The 8,139-nt window shown below is 42.2% G+C and overlaps 1 pseudogene; it reads right to left on the reverse strand.

The window, feature by feature from the left end:
• Positions 1–2,357: 2,357 nt before the first annotated feature.
• On the reverse strand, positions 2,358–2,547 carry LOC122683526 (annotated as a pseudogene).
• Between the last annotated feature and the right edge of the window lie 5,592 nt (positions 2,548–8,139).

Genomic DNA, 8,139 nt, shown 5'->3' on the forward strand with positions numbered 1-8,139 from the left:
GAATCAGCTGTAAGTATACACACATCCCTCTCTCTTGAGTCTCCCTCCTACTTCCCCATTCCATCCCTCTCAGTTCAGTTCAGTTCAGTCGCTCAGTTGTGTCCGACTCGTTGTGACCCCATGGACTGCAGCATGCCAAGCTTCCCTGTCCATCACCAACTCACAGAGCTTGCTCAAACTCAAGTCCATCGAGTTGGTGATGCCATCCAAGCATCTCATCCTCTGTCATCCCTTTCTCCTCCTGCCTTCAATCTTGCAGCATCAGGGTCTTTTCCAGTAAGTCAGCTCTTCACATCAGGTGGCCAAAGTGTTGCAGTTTCAGCTTCAGCAACAGTCCTCCCAATGAATATTCAGGACTGATTTCCTTTAGGATGGACTGGTTGGATCTCCTTGCAGTCCAAGCAATTCTCAGGAGTCTTCTCCATCCCCACAGTTCAAAAGCATAAATTCTTTGGCACTCAGCTTTCTTTATAGTCCAACTCTCACATCCATACATGACTACTGGAAAAACCACAACTTTGACTAGACGGACCATTGTTGGCAAAGTAATGTCTCTACTTTTTAATATGCTGTCTAGCTTGGTCATAGCTTTTCTTCCAAGGAGCAAGCGTCTCTTAATTTCATGGCTGTAGTCACCATCTGCAGTGACTTTGGAGCTCAAGAAAATAAAGTCTGTCACTGTTTCCATTGTTTCCCCATCTACTTGCCGTGAAGTAATAGGACCAGATGCTATCATCTTAGTTTTCTGAATGTTGAGTTTTAGGCCAACTTTTTGACTCTCCTCTTTCACTTTCATCAAGAGGCTCTTTAGTTCTTCTTCGCTTTCTGCCATAAGGGTGGTGTCATCTGCGTATCTAAGTTTATTGATATATCTCCCAGCAATCTTGATTCCAACTTGTGCTTCATTCAGCCTGGCATTTCGCATAATGTACTATGCATGTAAGTTAAATAAGCAGGGTCACCCATCCCTCTAGATCATCACAGAACACTGAGCTCCCTCTATTATACAGCAGGTTCCCACTAGCTGTTTTACACACGGTAGTTTATATATATATATTCCTAGGTGGCGCAGTGGTAAAGAATCTGCTTGCCAAGGCAGGAGACACAAGAGACACGTGTTCTATCCCCATGTCAGGAAGACTCCCTGGAGTAAGAAATGGTAACCCACTCCAGTATTCTTGCCTAGAAAATTCCATGGACAGAGAAGCCTACACTTCATGGGGTTGCAAAGAGTCGGACATGACTGAGCTCACCATATAAAAAGCATAACTCCAATTCAAGCCCCAAGTCCAGGTTTCAGTCTTAGTAAAGACAGTGAGGACAACAGCCCAAAGTTCTAAGTGGCAGAGAATCAGCACAGAAGCAGACAAGCAGGAGAGAGCCACCTCGGTGTGTGAGTGCTGAGTCACTTCAGTTGTGTCCAACTCTTTGTGACCCTATGGACTGCGGGCCTCCAGGCTCCTCTGGTCTTAAGGTGCTTTGGTGCAAATTAGTGAAAGTCACGCCTCCCAGGAGGTGTTGCTCAATGTTAAGTCTCAAGGGCTGGTGCGAGTGAATTGTAGGCTGATGTCAGCTCCCAACAACCAGGGCCCACATGTGGGATCTGCTACGCAAATGTGCACAGTGGCTCTCTGAAAGCAATCACATCAGTGTACCACTGCATCACCGGTTTTCATTCTGGGCCCCTATTGCATACTCACTGATTCAGTTTCTGGGGTAGGGTCCTAGAACCTGTATTTTATTTCTTAAAGTAAAAAAAGCATTATGTGTGTGTGTGTGTGTATATATATATGTATATATAAATTATGTATATAATTGTATATAAATTTGTATAATATATACATATATATTATATGTGTGTATATATGTATATGTATCTATATTATGTATATAATTGTATATAAATTTGTATATTAATATATACATATATATTATATATGTGTGTATATATGTAAAAAAAGTGTATTTTTTTTTCAAAAGTAGTACCTGCCTATTGAAGTCAAAATGAAATAAAAGTATGCATGAAGACAAAACTGAAAGCTTACCTTCTCCTTTCTTCCCCTTTTACCCCACTCCCAACTCCCTAGGATTAGCCACTCCTTATAGATTTTGTTTGTGCATATAGAAATGTATTCATGTTATCTATGTTAATGTCTCATATGGGATTTAAAAAATTGTTAAATAGTATTCACAAAGTTGGAGGAAGGCATGGCAAACCACTCCAGTATTCTTTTTTCTTTTAAGGATTTATGCCATAAGTTTATTTACAAACATATTTAGGATGCTGAGTTCAAGGGTTTGATCCTATTAAGAGATTGCACCTCTTAAAATGTTCCTCTTCCTATCTGTCTCATGGATTACTTTTTAAGCAGTTGGTGTCTTACTATAAAGAAAGGTGCAGCAAATCCATACTCAAAGAACAAAGTCATCATTGCTAGTAACCTCCACTTGTTTTCCACTGAAAATGGTATAGTCTTCCCAGGACCCTCCTCGTAGTTGCTCCGACGAACCAGAGGTTGTGAACCTCCGGATGCTCTGTCCCAACATAGCGCTGTTGGAAGCTCTACCAAAGATCCAGAGACTGAAGGCGGAAGTAATGGCGGCCGCAAACCGCGCGCTGCTGCCTCACGACCTTGTTCCCCCAACTCCCACTCCAGTATTCTTGCCCGGAGAATCCCCATGGACAGAGAAGCCTGGCAGGCTGCAGTCCATAGGGTCGCACAGAGTGGGACACGACTGAAGTGACTTAGCCCTCATTCACCAAGTTTCTCTATGAATTTCCCACTCCTCTCATCATGAAGAGAAGAAGCTTTGCCTACTTGAAACTCAGGTTTTTGGTTGTGGAGCTAAAAGAAATAGAACTGGAAGGAGCCTGAGATGATTGTATCAGTCAGAATCCTGGTGGGAAACAGATGGCACACTCAGGCTGGGGCATTGAAAAAAGCTTAATTGAAGGATCGTTTACAGAGGGGTGGGCGGGGTTTAAAGGAGCTACCCAGAGGTGCGGAAGTACCCCAGGGCTCCTAACACCTGTGAGCTGCTGCCTCCTCCAGCCTCCGCGGCAAGGAGTGGGGGGTGGGCTGCTGCTGCTGCTGGAACCCGGGCTGACAACTCAGCAGGAAGGGCCCCCCGGGGGAAAAGAACTTGACCTCACTCTCCTCCCTTCCTTCTACTTCCTGCCAAGACTCCCCACTGGCCCCGCTCAGTTGGAAGCCAGAAGACAAAGGGGCCTGGTGATATCATCCGTTTAGGTCAGCCTCAGAGCAGGCCACAAAGCAGGATAGCGGGGGAGGCTGGAGAGGCGATTGGGGGATGTCCAGCACAACATGTTTCTGAAAATATATATCTTAGCAGGCAGGAAGAGGAGTGGGAAATACTGCCAGAGCCCTGCAGACAAAGGAAAAGAGGGGTTGGGGTATTTAGAGAAAGCAGAAGATCCTTGTGTGCATGTGTGTGTGTGTGTGTGTGTGTGTGTGAGAGAGAGAGAGGGAGAGAGAGAGTGTGAGAGAGTGAGAATCGCTCAGTCGTGTCGGACTCTTTGCGACCCCATGGACTATCCATGGAATTCTCCAGGCCAGAATATTGGAGTGGGTAGCCTTTCCCTTCTCCAGGGGATCTTCCCAACCCAGGGATTGAACCCAGGTCTCCCACATTGCTAGAAGATTCTTTACCAGCTGACCCATCAGGGAAGCCCAAGAGATGTAAAAGAGATTTTTAAAGAAACTTGCTGTAGATAAGAAATTGAACGCTCTTAAATGGTTACATGACACTTCCCTAAAGAGTGTGTTTCTTTTTCAAATCTTCTGGATTTGTTGGAATACTGGTTTATTTTTCTCCATTTTCCCTTTCTCCTTGTTTAGAAATGTACAGATTTTTTTATACAAGGAGGTTCATAATGGCATATTCTTAGGTGCAGAGAGAAAAGACTAGAAAGAGACATTATACAAAAATGTTCACTGATTTAATTTCTAGAGAGTGGGGTTATAGCTGATTTTTATTTCTTATTCTGTGAGTTTTAGCATTTTCCAAACTTTTGGCCATGAACATGCATTATTTTGCAGTAGCTCAGACTTGGGCCTAGGTCCTTTTCGTTTTCTTTATCTGTACTCGCCCTAGGTGATCTTATCCATTCTCATGGGCCTAAATATCATCTATATGCTGAAAACTCCCTTATTTAAATTTCTAGCCATGGTTTCTCTCCTGAGATGCAGACTTATATGCCAGCTGCTCCCTGACATCACCCCTGGGTTGTCTAATAGACAATCTCAAAGTCAGCCTGTCTGCAACAGAGGACTTGACTTACCCCTTCTCCCTCTAATTGCCTGACCTCTACTTCCTCAGGCCTGGAGGTTTAAAAATTATATTTTACATAGTCAATCCACATGGTACAAAATGTAAAAGGTACAAAAGGTTAATTGTTATGAAAGTTGTGCCTGTCTTAGCCCAGGTTTTCTTTCTCTGTTCCTTATCTATCCAGTTTTCCACCCTTAAAACATTGAGGTTTTCATCTTCTCTATGCATGCAAAAATATGTGAACAAACATTTAAAAATTTTATATAATAGTTAGCATTTTTTATCCACTGCTCAACATCTCACATTTTCTCTTAATAACCCCTCTTGGAGATATTTCTTTACCAGTATAGATAGAGCTGTTCATTCTTTTTAATACCTGCATAGCACCATGGGCTTCCCAGGTGGTGCCAGCAGTAAAGAACCCACTTGCCAACGCAAGAGGCCTGAGAGACGTGGGTTCGATCCCTGACTCAGGAAGATCCCCTGGAGAAGGGCATGGCAACCCACCCCAGTATTCTTGCCTGGAGAATCCCATGGATGGAGGAGTCTGGCAGGCTACAGTCCATAGGGTTGGACATGACTGAAGCTACTTAGCAAGCAGGCAGCATTCCATTATGTGAATAGGCTTAAGTTTGTTTGAACAAGACCTTATCTTGAGGCTAGACTATTTGCATTCCAGTTAACATTATGTGCAATAAAAATTATACCATATCAGGCTTACTATTATACAACTTTTTTTTTTTCACCCACCAATATATTGTAGGCATTTACCTATATTAGTGCACACAGAACTACCACTTTCTATTTAATCACAGCTTTCACATTTTATAATATGGATGTGCCATAATCCACCCAACCATACCTTTGTTTAGGAGCACTCAGTTTTCTCCAGTCTTTTGCTTTCATAAGCAATGGTGTGATGGACATCTCCCTCTAATTCCCTGGGGCAGTGTTCACCACATCATATATCTTCTTCCCTAGAGAACACAGCCAGCCTGCACTTCACAGGTTCCCCTCTATCATCATCGTACAGACAGAAGAGTAAATCAGGAGCAAAGAGCCCTCACAGCACTAAGAATTGTAGGACTGAGCAAATAGAGAAACAATTGCAACATCACAGCTCACTAGTAGCAGATATTTTGAGGAAATGTCTTGGTGAAAAGCAAAGTTATTTTAGAAATCCATTAATGAAGACTTTGTCTGAATTTGTTCAAAATTCAGATGAAAAAGTAGACTACCCAAAGCAGGGATTGATTAATTATTTTCTACAATTGGCGTTGCCAGTACAATTCAAGAAGGTAGTCATTTCAAAGAAGAAATAATCAGCAGAGACTCATCTAATGCAGAAAGGAAAAGAGAACTAGACCAGAGCAGATTCCATTCCCCACTCAACATCTGCTGAAAGGATTTACTAAATCCTAGTGAGAAAAAAATGGAAGTTAAATTGGAATCCTAAATATACACACATACACACACACACATATATTTCCCCCCTAAAACTGACTATATTGCAAATATATGAACAGGATAGCATATTTAAAAGCAGAGACATTACACTGCCAACAAAGGTCCGTCTAGTCAAGGCCATGGTTTACTTTGGCCACCTCATTGGAAGAGTTGACTCATTGGAAAAGACCCTAGTGCTGGGAAAGATTGGGGGCAGGAGGAGAAGGGGATGACAGAGGATGAGATGGCTGGATGGCATCACTGACTCAATGCACATGGGGTTGGGTGAACTCTGGGAGTTGGTGATGGACAGGGAGGCCTGGCGTGCTGCGATTCATGGGGCCACAAAGAGTCGGACACGACTGAGCGACTGAACTGAGCTGAACTGATATGGGTCTTATTTTCTGGATTCTCAATTAATCCTATATTATCTTTTATACAATCCCAAGTTAATTCTCACAGATAATCTTATGAGAGTGGGAACACAAGCAATCCTAACTGACAAGAGGAGGTCTGGGCATTTGAGGTCAACCACATGCCTTTGAAAGTGGTGTCTTTATAAGACATGTTTCTTTCTGTCAATGGCAGTCCTCTTCCATAGGTTGTCAGCTTTGAAAAGGCCTGGTGGCAGTGTTAACGCCCAGTCAGAGGCAGACTGGAATTCAAAGACATAAAATCAATTTGTTAGTGGGAGGATTCTGGGATGCCCAGAGAGGGCTATGGTGCAGAGGAAAATGCTAGTGCATTGAGACGGTGGAAGAATAATTGGAAAGGCTGATTTGACTTTAATGTACCTACTTGGGGTACCTTACTTGCCCAGGTTAATAACAGTATTGGACCCAGAGGTTGAGGAAGGAGGACATTAAATAGCTCTAATTTTAAATGTTGGAGCACTTCAGGTATAGGAGCCTTGCTGGAATATGCTTAGTGGCTTATTTTATTTTATGGCAAGCTGGAAGTACTTTCTGGAAGACTGTGAGAAAAGCAGGATTTTGATTTTTAGCCTTGAAATAACTATACACAGTTATATACCATACAGATACTATAGAAGATAAACACATATTCCACCACTTTCCTCTTTTATTATAAAAACCCCAATTTCTGTAGATAATTCATCTTTTTCCACTCTACCTTGTGCTTCATGAAGCCAATCATGGTAATTCTGTTTCTGTTGCTACTGATTGGTTTAGGAATATCTATGTGATTTGGTTCTGAGCCATGAGATCTGAGGAGACACTGGCTGGGACGTTTCTGAGTCAGGTTTCTTTCTTCTTAAAAAGAGACACAGGAAGAGCAGATATAATTGTTCGTATATGGCAGCCATCTTGCAACCACGTGGCAGCTCACCTGAAGACAAAGTCAACATGAGGGAACGGCAGACTGCAGAGCTAGGAAATATCTACATCCCTGATGGGACACTGAGCAACTGAACGGAGTAGCCCTGGAGCTGTCTGTTGATTTCTTATTATGTGAGATAATAAATGTTCATCATTTAAGGCAGTCAAATCAAGCTTTCTGTTACCTGCAGTTAAAGGACAACTATCTGATATACTTTCCTGAAGAGTCCTTACAAATCACTTGATGGCAGTGTCTTGACAGGAAGTGAAATGAAGGAAATGAAAGGTCTTCTTTGGGCCCTGCTACAAAATTGTAAACATGAGTGAAAAGGACTTTGATTATTTGCTAGGGAAAGCTTCAAGAGGTTTCCATAAATTTTAGAATTCTTAAGACACTGTATGTGCGTGTTATGTATTCACGATTTTAAATCTAATGAGAGCTCTCTTCCTACTTTTGTTTTATCAGTATAAGTGAATGTTTCAAAGCCACTGAAGTTATTATTTCTTGAAAGGGCACTAGATGAAAGAATGAAGATAGCTAATGTCAGTGAGTGCTCACTAAGCCCTGGGCATATGCTAAGTACTTTACGTAAGTTACCTTCATTGTTCTTCAAAACAAAGCTATGAAGTAGGTTCTGTTATCATTCTCATTTTTTCCAGGAAAGGCATTATGGCTGAGAGACTGTATGTAAGTTGCCTAAATTCACAAGTAAGTAGTAAAAACTGAGGTCTGAATCTGGGGTCTCTGTGACTCCAAACCCCAGACACTGAAGTCTTACATGGGGCACAAGGACATATTGGCCACTTTCCAGAATCTTCCTTTGGCTGTTTTCCCTCACAGACCCAGAAGCAATGTCTGGAGGTTCCCTTGTTAGTTATGCAAACAGTCAATCTGGTTACACAATAAAGGAGAGAGGCCAATTCTGGCACTAATTTTAGGGCAAACCACAGATGTCTTTGATGTTTTCATTGTACAGGAGAACAGAGCAGTGATCCGACAGCTGCTGGCAGCTCTGATCAAATATGCAGAATATTAAGGCAGCTTTATCTCAGCGCCTAATTA

This window comes from Cervus elaphus, chromosome 25 (genome assembly GCF_910594005.1).
Source record: "Cervus elaphus chromosome 25, mCerEla1.1, whole genome shotgun sequence".
Taxonomy (NCBI): domain Eukaryota; kingdom Metazoa; phylum Chordata; class Mammalia; order Artiodactyla; family Cervidae; genus Cervus; species Cervus elaphus.